Source organism: Coffea arabica, chromosome 11e (assembly GCF_036785885.1).
Source record: "Coffea arabica cultivar ET-39 chromosome 11e, Coffea Arabica ET-39 HiFi, whole genome shotgun sequence".
In the NCBI taxonomy this organism is placed as follows: domain Eukaryota; kingdom Viridiplantae; phylum Streptophyta; class Magnoliopsida; order Gentianales; family Rubiaceae; genus Coffea; species Coffea arabica.
Window position 1 is genome coordinate 32,762,188 of NC_092331.1, and position 13,478 is coordinate 32,775,665.

Genomic DNA, 13,478 nt, shown 5'->3' on the forward strand with positions numbered 1-13,478 from the left:
TGAGGGAAAAAAACAGGGTGCAAATCAATAACAAAAAAAAATATAAAGTAAATAAATAAAAGGATAAGAGGAAAATGCTTGAATTGACGCTTAAAATGAATTTCGGTCTAGAAAAGCCACACTGCTTCGCAGGACGGGGTAGTTTAAAAGAATAAAGCGAAAGGAACATGGCGGGTGCGATCATACCAGCACTAATGCACCGGATCCCATCAGAACTCCGAAGTTAAGCGTGCTTGGGCGAGAGTAGTACTAGGATGGGTGACCCCCTGGGAAGTCCTCGTGTTGCACCCCTCTCTTTTTTGTTTCGAAATCCAAATTTCCTATTCGTTCTTTATCCTGTAGTAATTTAGCTCCGTCGGAACGATTGCTTAATATTTTGCTTCTTGTCGAAGCGTGAAGGAGGATCTGAAGGCGCGAGACAAATCAGGAACGGTACGGCTCGATCAAAGCCCGGATCGTCGCTCAAATTTGTCGGCGCAAATGTATCACCGCAACTAGGGGTGGCAATTTTCGACACGATCTGAAAACACGACACGAACCTAACACGAAATTAATGGGTTTGGGTTGAGGTTTCGGGAATTCGGGTCAGAATCGGGTTGGACCCGATGAACCCGAAAAGAAAACCGGTAGATTTCGGGTCAACCCGTGGTGACCTGATATGACCCGATATGACCCGTTTACGAATTAAAAATAATTTAATAAACATAAAAATAATTTTATCTAACTAAACTAAGTTATTCTTTTTTTCAAAGGCATTAATTACTTAATCCTAAACGAATTTATTTAATTTGTGTGAAGTTGAAATTATTATACTTGGACAAATAATATATTATATTATTTTTCACTTTTGTATTGTTTTAATTTATTTTATATTTTGCTTGGGATAAAACACTTTTACGGTGTTTAATTTATTTTAGATTTGATTTGGAATCATTTATTTAAATTTTTATTACTTGATTATGTAATTAGTTTTGTGAGAAATTGATTTTATCAGAAATTACAGTGATAAATTAATAAATTAAAATTAAGTTTCGGGTCATTTCGGGTCGACCCGCCGCCCCGTAAACCTGAAATTTTCGGGTTCGGGTCAGCATACCTGACCCGTCACGGGTTGGCGGGTCGGGGTTCGGGTCAACAGATTTTCTGGCGGGTCTGTTGACCCGAACCCGACCCGCCAACCTGATTTGGACCCGAATTGCCACCCCTAACTGCAAGCGTGAAGGATTGATTTCATGATAATTTAGAGTTGCGGGATGAGGGAAAAAAACAGGGTGCAAATCAATAACAAAAAAAAATATAAAGTAAATAAATAAAAGGATAAGAGGAAAATGCTTGAATTGACGCTTAAAATGAATTTCGGTCTAGAAAAGCCACACTGCTTCGCAGGACGGGGTAGTTTAAAAGAATAAAGCGAAAGGAACATGGCGGGTGCGATCATACCAGCACTAATGCACCGGATCCCATCAGAACTCCGAAGTTAAGCGTGCTTGGGCGAGAGTAGTACTAGGATGGGTGACCCCCTGGGAAGTCCTCGTGTTGCACCCCTCTCTTTTTTGTTTCGAAATCCAAATTTCCTATTCGTTCTTTATCCTGTAGTAATTTAGCTCCGTCGGAACGATTGCTTAATATTTTGCTTCTTGTCGAAGCGTGAAGGAGGATCTGAAGGCGCGAGACAAATCAGGAACGGTACGGCTCGATCAAAGCCCGGATCGTCGCTCAAATTTGTCGGCGCAAATGTATCACCGCAACTAGGGGTGGCAATTTTCGACACGACCTGAAAACACGACACGAACCTAACACGAAATTAATGGGTTTGGGTTGAGGTTTCGGGAATTCGGGTCAGAATCGGGTTGGACCCGATGAACCCGAAAAGAAAACCGGTCGATTTCGGGTCAACCCGTGGTGACCTGATATGACCCGATATGACCCGTTTACGAATTAAAAATAATTTAATAAACATAAAAATAATTTTATCTAACTAAACTAAGTTATTCTTTTTTTCAAAGGCATTAATTACTTAATCCTAAACGAATTTATTTAATTTGTGTGAAGTTGAAATTATTATACTTGGACAAATAATATATTATATTATTTTTCACTTTTGTATTGTTTTAATTTATTTTATATTTTGCTTGGGATAAAACACTTTTACGGTGTTTAATTTATTTTAGATTTGATTTGGAATCATTTATTTAAATTTTTATTACTTGATTATGTAATTAGTTTTGTGAGAAATTGATTTTATCAGAAATTACAGTGATAAATTAATAAATTAAAATTAAGTTTCGGGTCATTTCGGGTCGACCCGCCGCCCCGTAAACCTGAAATTTTCGGGTTCGGGTCAGCATACCTGACCCGTCACGGGTTGGCGGGTCGGGGTTCGGGTCAACAGATTTTCTGGCGGGTCTGTTGACCCGAACCCGACCCGCCAACCTGATTTGGACCCGAATTGCCACCCCTAACTGCAAGCGTGAAGGATTGATTTCATGATAATTTAGAGTTGCGGGATGAGGGAAAAAAACAGGGTGCAAATCAATAACAAAAAAAAATATAAATTAAATAAATAAAAGGATAAGAGGAAAATGCTTGAATTGACGCTTAAAATGAATTTCGGTCTAGAAAAGCCACACTGCTTCGCAGGACGGGGTAGTTTAAAAGAATAAAGCGAAAGGAACATGGCGGGTGCGATCATACCAGCACTAATGCACCGGATCCCATCAGAACTCCGAAGTTAAGCGTGCTTGGGCGAGAGTAGTACTAGGATGGGTGACCCCCTGGGAAGTCCTCGTGTTGCACCCCTCTCTTTTTTGTTTCGAAATCCAAATTTCCTATTCGTTCTTTATCCTGTAGTAATTTAGCTCCGTCGGAACGATTGCTTAATATTTTGCTTCTTGTCGAAGCGTGAAGGAGGATCTGAAGGCGCGAGACAAATCAGGAACGGTACGGCTCGATCAAAGCCCGGATCGTCGCTCAAATTTGTCGGCGCAAATGTATCACCGCAACTAGGGGTGGCAATTTTCGACACGACCTGAAAACACGACACGAACCTAACGCGAAATTAATGGGTTTGGGTTGAGGTTTCGGGAATTCGGGTCAGAATCGGGTTGGACCCGATGAACCCGAAAAGAAAACCGGTCGATTTCGGGTCAACCCGTGGTGACCTGATATGACCCGATATGACCCGTTTACGAATTAAAAATAATTTAATAAACATAAAAATAATTTTATCTAACTAAACTAAGTTATTCTTTTTTTCAAAGGCATTAATTACTTAATCCTAAACGAATTTATTTAATTTGTGTGAAGTTGAAATTATTATACTTGGACAAATAATATATTATATTATTTTTCACTTTTGTATTGTTTTAATTTATTTTATATTTTGCTTGGGATAAAACACTTTTACGGTGTTTAATTTATTTTAGATTTGATTTGGAATCATTTATTTAAATTTTTATTACTTGATTATGTAATTAGTTTTGTGAGAAATTGATTTTATCAGAAATTACAGTGATAAATTAATAAATTAAAATTAAGTTTCGGGTCATTTCGGGTCGACCCGCCGCCCCGTAAACCTGAAATTTTCGGGTTCGGGTCAGCATACCTGACCCGTCACGGGTTGGCGGGTCGGGGTTCGGGTCAACAGATTTTCTGGCGGGTCTGTTGACCCGAACCCGACCCGCCAACCTGATTTGGACCCGAATTGCCACCCCTAACTGCAAGCGTGAAGGATTGATTTCATGATAATTTAGAGTTGCGGGATGAGGGAAAAAAACAGGGTGCAAATCAATAACAAAAAAAAATATAAATTAAATAAATAAAAGGATAAGAGGAAAATGCTTGAATTGACGCTTAAAATGAATTTCGGTCTAGAAAAGCCACACTGCTTCGCAGGACGGGGTAGTTTAAAAGAATAAAGCGAAAGGAACATGGCGGGTGCGATCATACCAGCACTAATGCACCGGATCCCATCAGAACTCCGAAGTTAAGCGTGCTTGGGCGAGAGTAGTACTAGGATGGGTGACCCCCTGGGAAGTCCTCGTGTTGCACCCCTCTCTTTTTTGTTTCGAAATCCAAATTTCCTATTCGTTCTTTATCCTGTAGTAATTTAGCTCCGTCGGAACGATTGCTTAATATTTTGCTTCTTGTCGAAGCGTGAAGGAGGATCTGAAGGCGCGAGACAAATCAGGAACGGTACGGCTCGATCAAAGCCCGGATCGTCGCTCAAATTTGTCGGCGCAAATGTATCACCGCAACTAGGGGTGGCAATTTTCGACACGACCTGAAAACACGACACGAACCTAACGCGAAATTAATGGGTTTGGGTTGAGGTTTCGGGAATTCGGGTCAGAATCGGGTTGGACCCGATGAACCCGAAAAGAAAACCGGTCGATTTCGGGTCAACCCGTGGTGACCTGATATGACCCGATATGACCCGTTTACGAATTAAAAATAATTTAATAAACATAAAAATAATTTTATCTAACTAAACTAAGTTATTCTTTTTTTCAAAGGCATTAATTACTTAATCCTAAACGAATTTATTTAATTTGTGTGAAGTTGAAATTATTATACTTGGACAAATAATATATTATATTATTTTTCACTTTTGTATTGTTTTAATTTATTTTATATTTTGCTTGGGATAAAACACTTTTACGGTGTTTAATTTATTTTAGATTTGATTTGGAATCATTTATTTAAATTTTTATTACTTGATTATGTAATTAGTTTTGTGAGAAATTGATTTTATCAGAAATTACAGTGATAAATTAATAAATTAAAATTAAGTTTCGGGTCATTTCGGGTCGACCCGCCGCCCCGTAAACCTGAAATTTTCGGGTTCGGGTCAGCATACCTGACCCGTCACGGGTTGGCGGGTCGGGGTTCGGGTCAACAGATTTTCTGGCGGGTCTGTTGACCCGAACCCGACCCGCCAACCTGATTTGGACCCGAATTGCCACCCCTAACTGCAAGCGTGAAGGATTGATTTCATGATAATTTAGAGTTGCGGGATGAGGGAAAAAAACAGGGTGCAAATCAATAACAAAAAAAAATATAAAGTAAATAAATAAAAGGATAAGAGGAAAATGCTTGAATTGACGCTTAAAATGAATTTCGGTCTAGAAAAGCCACACTGCTTCGCAGGACGGGGTAGTTTAAAAGAATAAAGCGAAAGGAACATGGCGGGTGCGATCATACCAGCACTAATGCACCGGATCCCATCAGAACTCCGAAGTTAAGCGTGCTTGGGCGAGAGTAGTACTAGGATGGGTGACCCCCTGGGAAGTCCTCGTGTTGCACCCCTCTCTTTTTTGTTTCGAAATCCAAATTTCCTATTCGTTCTTTATCCTGTAGTAATTTAGCTCCGTCGGAACGATTGCTTAATATTTTGCTTCTTGTCGAAGCGTGAAGGAGGATCTGAAGGCGCGAGACAAATCAGGAACGGTACGGCTCGATCAAAGCCCGGATCGTCGCTCAAATTTGTCGGCGCAAATGTATCACCGCAACTAGGGGTGGCAATTTTCGACACGATCTGAAAACACGACACGAACCTAACACGAAATTAATGGGTTTGGGTTGAGGTTTCGGGAATTCGGGTCAGAATCGGGTTGGACCCGATGAACCCGAAAAGAAAACCGGTAGATTTCGGGTCAACCCGTGGTGACCTGATATGACCCGATATGACCCGTTTACGAATTAAAAATAATTTAATAAACATAAAAATAATTTTATCTAACTAAACTAAGTTATTCTTTTTTTCAAAGGCATTAATTACTTAATCCTAAACGAATTTATTTAATTTGTGTGAAGTTGAAATTATTATACTTGGACAAATAATATATTATATTATTTTTCACTTTTGTATTGTTTTAATTTATTTTATATTTTGCTTGGGATAAAACACTTTTACGGTGTTTAATTTATTTTAGATTTGATTTGGAATCATTTATTTAAATTTTTATTACTTGATTATGTAATTAGTTTTGTGAGAAATTGATTTTATCAGAAATTACAGTGATAAATTAATAAATTAAAATTAAGTTTCGGGTCATTTCGGGTCGACCCGCCGCCCCGTAAACCTGAAATTTTCGGGTTCGGGTCAGCATACCTGACCCGTCACGGGTTGGCGGGTCGGGGTTCGGGTCAACAGATTTTCTGGCGGGTCTGTTGACCCGAACCCGACCCGCCAACCTGATTTGGACCCGAATTGCCACCCCTAACTGCAAGCGTGAAGGATTGATTTCATGATAATTTAGAGTTGCGGGATGAGGGAAAAAAACAGGGTGCAAATCAATAACAAAAAAAAATATAAAGTAAATAAATAAAAGGATAAGTGGAAAATGCTTGAATTGACGCTTAAAATGAATTTCGGTCTAGAAAAGCCACACTGCTTCGCAGGACGGGGTAGTTTAAAAGAATAAAGCGAAAGGAACATGGCGGGTGCGATCATACCAGCACTAATGCACCGGATCCCATCAGAACTCCGAAGTTAAGCGTGCTTGGGCGAGAGTAGTACTAGGATGGGTGACCCCCTGGGAAGTCCTCGTGTTGCACCCCTCTCTTTTTTGTTTCGAAATCCAAATTTCCTATTCGTTCTTTATCCTGTAGTAATTTAGCTCGGTCGGAACGATTGCTTAATATTTTGCTTCTTGTCGAAGCGTGAAGGAGGATCTGAAGGCGCGAGACAAATCAGGAACGGTACGGCTCGATCAAAGCCCGGATCGTCGCTCAAATTTGTCGGCGCAAATGTATCACCGCAACTAGGGGTGGCAATTTTCGACACGACCTGAAAACACGACACGAACCTAACACGAAATTAATGGGTTTGGGTTGAGGTTTCGGGAATTCGGGTCAGAATCGGGTTGGACCCGATGAACCCGAAAAGAAAACCGGTCGATTTCGGGTCAACCCGTGGTGACCTGATATGACCCGATATGACCCGTTTACGAATTAAAAATAATTTAATAAACATAAAAATAATTTTATCTAACTAAACTAAGTTATTCTTTTTTTCAAAGGCATTAATTACTTAATCCTAAACGAATTTATTTAATTTGTGTGAAGTTGAAATTATTATACTTGGACAAATAATATATTATATTATTTTTCACTTTTGTATTGTTTTAATTTATTTTATATTTTGCTTGGGATAAAACACTTTTACGGTGTTTAATTTATTTTAGATTTGATTTGGAATCATTTATTTAAATTTTTATTACTTGATTATGTAATTAGTTTTGTGAGAAATTGATTTTATCAGAAATTACAGTGATAAATTAATAAATTAAAATTAAGTTTCGGGTCATTTCGGGTCGACCCGCCGCCCCGTAAACCTGAAATTTTCGGGTTCGGGTCAGCATACCTGACCCGTCACGGGTTGGCGGGTCGGGGTTCGGGTCAACAGATTTTCTGGCGGGTCTGTTGACCCGAACCCGACCCGCCAACCTGATTTGGACCCGAATTGCCACCCCTAACTGCAAGCGTGAAGGATTGATTTCATGATAATTTAGAGTTGCGGGATGAGGGAAAAAAACAGGGTGCAAATCAATAACAAAAAAAAATATAAATTAAATAAATAAAAGGATAAGAGGAAAATGCTTGAATTGACGCTTAAAATGAATTTCGGTCTAGAAAAGCCACACTGCTTCGCAGGACGGGGTAGTTTAAAAGAATAAAGCGAAAGGAACATGGCGGGTGCGATCATACCAGCACTAATGCACCGGATCCCATCAGAACTCCGAAGTTAAGCGTGCTTGGGCGAGAGTAGTACTAGGATGGGTGACCCCCTGGGAAGTCCTCGTGTTGCACCCCTCTCTTTTTTGTTTCGAAATCCAAATTTCCTATTCGTTCTTTATCCTGTAGTAATTTAGCTCCGTCGGAACGATTGCTTAATATTTTGCTTCTTGTCGAAGCGTGAAGGAGGATCTGAAGGCGCGAGACAAATCAGGAACGGTACGGCTCGATCAAAGCCCGGATCGTCGCTCAAATTTGTCGGCGCAAATGTATCACCGCAACTAGGGGTGGCAATTTTCGACACGACCTGAAAACACGACACGAACCTAACGCGAAATTAATGGGTTTGGGTTGAGGTTTCGGGAATTCGGGTCAGAATCGGGTTGGACCCGATGAACCCGAAAAGAAAACCGGTCGATTTCGGGTCAACCCGTGGTGACCTGATATGACCCGATATGACCCGTTTACGAATTAAAAATAATTTAATAAACATAAAAATAATTTTATCTAACTAAACTAAGTTATTCTTTTTTTCAAAGGCATTAATTACTTAATCCTAAACGAATTTATTTAATTTGTGTGAAGTTGAAATTATTATACTTGGACAAATAATATATTATATTATTTTTCACTTTTGTATTGTTTTAATTTATTTTATATTTTGCTTGGGATAAAACACTTTTACGGTGTTTAATTTATTTTAGATTTGATTTGGAATCATTTATTTAAATTTTTATTACTTGATTATGTAATTAGTTTTGTGAGAAATTGATTTTATCAGAAATTACAGTGATAAATTAATAAATTAAAATTAAGTTTCGGGTCATTTCGGGTCGACCCGCCGCCCCGTAAACCTGAAATTTTCGGGTTCGGGTCAGCATACCTGACCCGTCACGGGTTGGCGGGTCGGGGTTCGGGTCAACAGATTTTCTGGCGGGTCTGTTGACCCGAACCCGACCCGCCAACCTGATTTGGACCCGAATTGCCACCCCTAACTGCAAGCGTGAAGGATTGATTTCATGATAATTTAGAGTTGCGGGATGAGGGAAAAAAACAGGGTGCAAATCAATAACAAAAAAAAATATAAAGTAAATAAATAAAAGGATAAGAGGAAAATGCTTGAATTGACGCTTAAAATGAATTTCGGTCTAGAAAAGCCACACTGCTTCGCAGGACGGGGTAGTTTAAAAGAATAAAGCGAAAGGAACATGGCGGGTGCGATCATACCAGCACTAATGCACCGGATCCCATCAGAACTCCGAAGTTAAGCGTGCTTGGGCGAGAGTAGTACTAGGATGGGTGACCCCCTGGGAAGTCCTCGTGTTGCACCCCTCTCTTTTTTGTTTCGAAATCCAAATTTCCTATTCGTTCTTTATCCTGTAGTAATTTAGCTCCGTCGGAACGATTGCTTAATATTTTGCTTCTTGTCGAAGCGTGAAGGAGGATCTGAAGGCGCGAGACAAATCAGGAACGGTACGGCTCGATCAAAGCCCGGATCGTCGCTCAAATTTGTCGGCGCAAATGTATCACCGCAACTAGGGGTGGCAATTTTCGACACGACCTGAAAACACGACACGAACCTAACACGAAATTAATGGGTTTGGGTTGAGGTTTCGGGAATTCGGGTCAGAATCGGGTTGGACCCGATGAACCCGAAAAGAAAACCGGTCGATTTCGGGTCAACCCGTGGTGACCTGATATGACCCGTTTACGAATTAAAAATAATTTAATAAACATAAAAATAATTTTATCTAACTAAACTAAGTTATTCTTTTTTTCAAAGGCATTAATTACTTAATCCTAAACGAATTTATTTAATTTGTGTGAAGTTGAAATTATTATACTTGGACAAATAATATATTATATTATTTTTCACTTTTGTATTGTTTTAATTTATTTTATATTTTGCTTGGGATAAAACACTTTTACGGTGTTTAATTTATTTTAGATTTGATTTGGAATCATTTATTTAAATTTTTATTACTTGATTATGTAATTAGTTTTGTGAGAAATTGATTTTATCAGAAATTACAGTGATAAATTAATAAATTAAAATTAAGTTTCGGGTCATTTCGGGTCGACCCGCCGCCCCGTAAACCTGAAATTTTCGGGTTCGGGTCAGCATACCTGACCCGTCACGGGTTGGCGGGTCGGGGTTCGGGTCAACAGATTTTCTGGCGGGTCTGTTGACCCGAACCCGACCCGCCAACCTGATTTGGACCCGAATTGCCACCCCTAACTGCAAGCGTGAAGGATTGATTTCATGATAATTTAGAGTTGCGGGATGAGGGAAAAAAACAGGGTGCAAATCAATAACAAAAAAAAATATAAAGTAAATAAATAAAAGGATAAGAGGAAAATGCTTGAATTGACGCTTAAAATGAATTTCGGTCTAGAAAAGCCACACTGCTTCGCAGGACGGGGTAGTTTAAAAGAATAAAGCGAAAGGAACATGGCGGGTGCGATCATACCAGCACTAATGCACCGGATCCCATCAGAACTCCGAAGTTAAGCGTGCTTGGGCGAGAGTAGTACTAGGATGGGTGACCCCCTGGGAAGTCCTCGTGTTGCACCCCTCTCTTTTTTGTTTCGAAATCCAAATTTCCTATTCGTTCTTTATCCTGTAGTAATTTAGCTCCGTCGGAACGATTGCTTAATATTTTGCTTCTTGTCGAAGCGTGAAGGAGGATCTGAAGGCGCGAGACAAATCAGGAACGGTACGGCTCGATCAAAGCCCGGATCGTCGCTCAAATTTGTCGGCGCAAATGTATCACCGCAACTAGGGGTGGCAATTTTCGACACGATCTGAAAACACGACACGAACCTAACACGAAATTAATGGGTTTGGGTTGAGGTTTCGGGAATTCGGGTCAGAATCGGGTTGGACCCGATGAACCCGAAAAGAAAACCGGTAGATTTCGGGTCAACCCGTGGTGACCTGATATGACCCGATATGACCCGTTTACGAATTAAAAATAATTTAATAAACATAAAAATAATTTTATCTAACTAAACTAAGTTATTCTTTTTTTCAAAGGCATTAATTACTTAATCCTAAACGAATTTATTTAATTTGTGTGAAGTTGAAATTATTATACTTGGACAAATAATATATTATATTATTTTTCACTTTTGTATTGTTTTAATTTATTTTATATTTTGCTTGGGATAAAACACTTTTACGGTGTTTAATTTATTTTAGATTTGATTTGGAATCATTTATTTAAATTTTTATTACTTGATTATGTAATTAGTTTTGTGAGAAATTGATTTTATCAGAAATTACAGTGATAAATTAATAAATTAAAATTAAGTTTCGGGTCATTTCGGGTCGACCCGCCGCCCCGTAAACCTGAAATTTTCGGGTTCGGGTCAGCATACCTGACCCGTCACGGGTTGGCGGGTCGGGGTTCGGGTCAACAGATTTTCTGGCGGGTCTGTTGACCCGAACCCGACCCGCCAACCTGATTTGGACCCGAATTGCCACCCCTAACTGCAAGCGTGAAGGATTGATTTCATGATAATTTAGAGTTGCGGGATGAGGGAAAAAAACAGGGTGCAAATCAATAACAAAAAAAAATATAAAGTAAATAAATAAAAGGATAAGAGGAAAATGCTTGAATTGACGCTTAAAATGAATTTCGGTCTAGAAAAGCCACACTGCTTCGCAGGACGGGGTAGTTTAAAAGAATAAAGCGAAAGGAACATGGCGGGTGCGATCATACCAGCACTAATGCACCGGATCCCATCAGAACTCCGAAGTTAAGCGTGCTTGGGCGAGAGTAGTACTAGGATGGGTGACCCCCTGGGAAGTCCTCGTGTTGCACCCCTCTCTTTTTTGTTTCGAAATCCAAATTTCCTATTCGTTCTTTATCCTGTAGTAATTTAGCTCCGTCGGAACGATTGCTTAATATTTTGCTTCTTGTCGAAGCGTGAAGGAGGATCTGAAGGCGCGAGACAAATCAGGAACGGTACGGCTCGATCAAAGCCCGGATCGTCGCTCAAATTTGTCGGCGCAAATGTATCACCGCAACTAGGGGTGGCAATTTTCGACACGACCTGAAAACACGACACGAACCTAACACGAAATTAATGGGTTTGGGTTGAGGTTTCGGGAATTCGGGTCAGAATCGGGTTGGACCCGATGAACCCGAAAAGAAAACCGGTCGATTTCGGGTCAACCCGTGGTGACCTGATATGACCCGATATGACCCGTTTACGAATTAAAAATAATTTAATAAACATAAAAATAATTTTGTCTAACTAAACTAAGTTATTCTTTTTTTCAAAGGCATTAATTACTTAATCCTAAACGAATTTATTTAATTTGTGTGAAGTTGAAATTATTATACTTGGACAAATAATATATTATATTATTTTTCACTTTTGTATTGTTTTAATTTATTTTATATTTTGCTTGGGATAAAACACTTTTACGGTGTTTAATTTATTTTAGATTTGATTTGGAATCATTTATTTAAATTTTTATTACTTGATTATGTAATTAGTTTTGTGAGAAATTGATTTTATCAGAAATTACAGTGATAAATTAATAAATTAAAATTAAGTTTCGGGTCATTTCGGGTCGACCCGCCGCCCCGTAAACCTGAAATTTTCGGGTTCGGGTCAGCATACCTGACCCGTCACGGGTTGGCGGGTCGGGGTTCGGGTCAACAGATTTTCTGGCGGGTCTGTTGACCCGAACCCGACCCGCCAACCTGATTTGGACCCGAATTGCCACCCCTAACTGCAAGCGTGAAGGATTGATTTCATGATAATTTAGAGTTGCGGGATGAGGGAAAAAAACAGGGTGCAAATCAATAACAAAAAAAAATATAAAGTAAATAAATAAAAGGATAAGAGGAAAATGCTTGAATTGACGCTTAAAATGAATTTCGGTCTAGAAAAGCCACACTGCTTCGCAGGACGGGGTAGTTTAAAAGAATAAAGCGAAAGGAACATGGCGGGTGCGATCATACCAGCACTAATGCACCGGATCCCATCAGAACTCCGAAGTTAAGCGTGCTTGGGCGAGAGTAGTACTAGGATGGGTGACCCCCTGGGAAGTCCTCGTGTTGCACCTCTCTCTTTTTTGTTTCGAAATCCAAATTTCCTATTCGTTCTTTATCCTGTAGTAATTTAGCTCCGTCGGAACGATTGCTTAATATTTTGCTTCTTGTCGAAGCGTGAAGGAGGATCTGAAGGCGCGAGACAAATCAGGAACGGTACGGCTCGATCAAAGCCCGGATCGTCGCTCAAATTTGTCGGCGCAAATGTATCACCGCAACTAGGGGTGGCAATTTTCGACACGACCTGAAAACACGACACGAACCTAACACGAAATTAATGGGTTTGGGTTGAGGTTTCGGGAATTCGGGTCAGAATCGGGTTGGACCCGATGAACCCGAAAAGAAAACCGGTCGATTTCGGGTCAACCCGTGGTGACCTGATATGACCCGTTTACGAATTAAAAATAATTTAATAAACATAAAAATAATTTTATCTAACTAAACTAAGTTATTCTTTTTTTCAAAGGCATTAATTACTTAATCCTAAACGAATTTATTTAATTTGTGTGAATTTGAAATTATTATACTTGGACAAATAATATATTATATTATTTTTCACTTTTGTATTGTTTTAATTTATTTTATATTTTGCTTGGGATAAAACACTTTTACGGTGTTTAATTTATTTTAGATTTGATTTGGAATCATTTATTTAAATTTTTATTACTTGAT

General features: G+C 39.3%; 11 non-coding genes across 11 annotated transcripts; all 11 read left to right on the top strand.

The window, feature by feature from the left end:
* Positions 1 to 172: 172 nt before the first annotated feature.
* On the top strand, positions 173 to 291 carry LOC140022841 (5S ribosomal RNA). The gene has a single exon (XR_011826819.1). It is a non-coding gene; the product is annotated as a 5S ribosomal RNA (ribosomal RNA).
* Positions 292 to 1,426: 1,135 nt separating this feature from the next.
* On the top strand, positions 1,427 to 1,545 carry LOC140022852 (5S ribosomal RNA). Its single transcript, XR_011826830.1, has one exon. It is a non-coding gene; the product is annotated as a 5S ribosomal RNA (ribosomal RNA).
* Positions 1,546 to 2,680: 1,135 nt separating this feature from the next.
* On the top strand, positions 2,681 to 2,799 carry LOC140022863 (5S ribosomal RNA). The gene has a single exon (XR_011826841.1). It is a non-coding gene; the product is annotated as a 5S ribosomal RNA (ribosomal RNA).
* Positions 2,800 to 3,934: 1,135 nt separating this feature from the next.
* LOC140022875 (5S ribosomal RNA) lies at positions 3,935 to 4,053 on the top strand. The gene has a single exon (XR_011826853.1). It is a non-coding gene; the product is annotated as a 5S ribosomal RNA (ribosomal RNA).
* Positions 4,054 to 5,188: 1,135 nt separating this feature from the next.
* On the top strand, positions 5,189 to 5,307 carry LOC140022886 (5S ribosomal RNA). Its single transcript, XR_011826864.1, has one exon. It is a non-coding gene; the product is annotated as a 5S ribosomal RNA (ribosomal RNA).
* A 1,135-nt stretch (positions 5,308 to 6,442) lies between these two features.
* On the top strand, positions 6,443 to 6,561 carry LOC140022897 (5S ribosomal RNA). Its single transcript, XR_011826875.1, has one exon. It is a non-coding gene; the product is annotated as a 5S ribosomal RNA (ribosomal RNA).
* Positions 6,562 to 7,696: 1,135 nt separating this feature from the next.
* On the top strand, positions 7,697 to 7,815 carry LOC140022908 (5S ribosomal RNA). Its single transcript, XR_011826886.1, has one exon. It is a non-coding gene; the product is annotated as a 5S ribosomal RNA (ribosomal RNA).
* A 1,135-nt stretch (positions 7,816 to 8,950) lies between these two features.
* On the top strand, positions 8,951 to 9,069 carry LOC140022920 (5S ribosomal RNA). The gene has a single exon (XR_011826897.1). It is a non-coding gene; the product is annotated as a 5S ribosomal RNA (ribosomal RNA).
* A 1,125-nt stretch (positions 9,070 to 10,194) lies between these two features.
* LOC140022931 (5S ribosomal RNA) lies at positions 10,195 to 10,313 on the top strand. The gene has a single exon (XR_011826908.1). It is a non-coding gene; the product is annotated as a 5S ribosomal RNA (ribosomal RNA).
* Positions 10,314 to 11,448: 1,135 nt separating this feature from the next.
* On the top strand, positions 11,449 to 11,567 carry LOC140022943 (5S ribosomal RNA). Its single transcript, XR_011826919.1, has one exon. It is a non-coding gene; the product is annotated as a 5S ribosomal RNA (ribosomal RNA).
* Positions 11,568 to 12,702: 1,135 nt separating this feature from the next.
* LOC140030619 (5S ribosomal RNA) lies at positions 12,703 to 12,821 on the top strand. The gene has a single exon (XR_011834534.1). It is a non-coding gene; the product is annotated as a 5S ribosomal RNA (ribosomal RNA).
* Positions 12,822 to 13,478: the final 657 nt, after the last annotated feature.